This window comes from Mchenga conophoros, linkage group LG13 (assembly GCF_057382185.1).
Source record: "Mchenga conophoros isolate Kocher_MC1m ecotype Shallow Benthic linkage group LG13, M_conophoros_male_GT1.1, whole genome shotgun sequence".
Classification (NCBI taxonomy): Eukaryota; Metazoa; Chordata; class Actinopteri; order Cichliformes; family Cichlidae; genus Mchenga; species Mchenga conophoros.
In genome coordinates, this window is record NC_140538.1 from 32,260,667 (window position 1) to 32,263,166 (window position 2,500).

The following is a 2,500-nucleotide window of genomic DNA, read 5'->3' on the forward strand; positions in this document are numbered from 1 at the left end:
CTCGTGCCTATGGTACAACAACTTTCCTCCGTGCCCCTGGTACGACAGCTTTTCTCGTGCCTATGGTACAACAACTTTTCTCGTGCCTATGGTACAACAACCTTTCGCCGTGCCCCTGGTACACCGCTCAGTAGCACTTTGCCACACAAACTCTCCTCGTGCCTATGGTACGACAACTTTTCTCGTGCCTATGGTACAACAACTTTCCTCCGTGCCCCTGGTACGACAGCTTTTCTCGTGCCTATGGTACAACAACTTTTCTCGTGCCTATGGTACAACAACTTTCCTCCGTGCCCCTGGTACGACAGCTTTTCTCGTGCCTATGGTACAACAACTTTTCTCGTGCCTATGGTACAACAACCTTTCGCCGTGCCCCTGGTACACCGCTCAGTAGCACTTTGCCACACAAACTCTCCTCGTGCCTATGGTACGACAACTTTTCTCGTGCCTATGGTACAACAACTTTCCTCCGTGCCCCTGGTACGACAGCTTTTCTCGTGCCTATGGTACAACAACTTTTCTCGTGCCTATGGTACAACAACTTTTCGCCGTGCCCCTGGTACACCGCTCAGTAGCACTTTGCCACACACACACTCCTCGTACCTATGGTACGACAACTTTTCTCGTGCCTATGGTACGACAACTTTTCTCGTGCCTATGGTACAACAACCTTTCCCCGTGCCCCTGGTACACTGCGCAGAAACTCTTTGCCACACACACACACCACTCGTGCCTATGGTACGACAACAGGCCCCGGGGACCTACATCGCACCTTGCTCTTGCCTCCCTTACAGCTGAAAAAGGTCCATGCCTGTGCCCTGGCCCTGCTGAAATTCCCTCTCCATTTAGCCGAGGCAGTGAGTCGGCCTCCTGTCTCCCTTTACGGTCGAAAAAGATGTGCTCCTGGGCGCGCTGGCCCTGCTGCTACTCACATCGGGCATGGACCTGGACCTCCAGCAGGCCCCGGGGACCTACATCGCACATTGCTCTTCCCTCCCTTACAGCTGAAAAAGGTCCATGCTTGTGCCCTGGCCCTTCTGAAATTCCCTCTCCATTTAGCCGAGGCAGAGAGTCGGCCTCCTGTCTCCTTTACGGTCGAAAAAGATGTGCTCCTGGGCGCGCTGGCCCTGCTGCTACTCACATCGGGCATGGACCTGGACCTCCAGCAGGCCCCGGGGACCTACATCGCACATTGCTCTTCCCTCCCTTACAGCTGAAAAAGGTCCATGCTTGTGCCCTGGCCCTTCTGAAATTCCCTCTCCATTTAGCCGAGGCAGAGAGTCGGCCTCCTGTCTCCTTTACGGTCGAAAAAGATGTGCTCCTGGGCGCGCTGGCCCTGCTGCTACTCACATCGGGCATGGACCTGGACCTCCAGCAGGCCCCGGGGACCTACATCACACCTTGCTCTTGCCTCCCTTACAGCTGAAAAAGGTCCATGCCTGTGCCCTGGCCCTGCTGAAATTCCCTCTCCATTTAGCCGAGGCAGTGAGTCGGCCTCCTGTCTCCCTTTACGGTCGAAAAAGATGTGCTCCTTGGCGCGCTGGCCCTGCTGCTACTCACATCGGGCATGGACCTGGACCTCCAGCAGGCCCCGGGGACCTACATCACACCTTGCTCTTGCCTCCCTTACAGCTGAAAAGGTCCATGCTTGTGCCCTGGCCCTTCTGAAATTCCCTCTCCATTTAGCCGAGGCAGTGAGTCGGCCTCCTGTCTCCCTTTACGGTCGAAAAAGATGTGCTCCTGGGCGCGCTGGCCCTGCTGCTACTCACATCGGGCATGGACCTGGACCTCCAGCAGGCCCCGGGGACCTACATCACACCTTGCTCTTGCCTCCCTTACAGCTGAAAAGGTCCATGCTTTTGCCCTGGCCCTTCTGAAATTCCCTCTCCATTTAGCCGAGGCAGTGAGTCGGCCTCCTGTCTCCCTTTACGGTCGAAAAAGATGTGCTCCTGGACGCGCTGGCGCCGGCTGCTACTCACATCGGGCATGGACCTGGACCTCCAGTAGGCCCCGGGGACCTACATCACACCTTGCTCTTGCCTCCCTTACAGCTGAAAAGGTCCATGCTTTTGACCCTGGCCCTTCTGAAATTCCCTCTCCATTTAGCCGAGGCAGTGAGTCGGCCTCCTGTCTCCCTTTACGGTCAAGATGTGCTCCTGGACGCGCTGGCGCCGGCTGCTACTCACATCGGGCATGGACCTGGACCTCCAGTAGGCCCCGGGGACCTACATCACACCTTGCTCTTGCCTCCCTTACAGCTGAAAAGGTCCATGCTTGTGACCTGGCCCTTCTGAAATTCCCTCTCCATTTAGCCGAGGCAGTGAGTCGGCCTCCTGTCTCCCTTTACGGTCGAAAAAGATGTGCTCCTGGGCGCGCTGGCCCTGCTGCTACTCACATCGGGCATGGACCTGGACCTCCAGCAGGCCCCGGGGACCTACATCACACCTTGCTCTTGCCTCCCTTACAGCTGAAAAGGTCCATGCTTGTGCCCTGGCCCTTC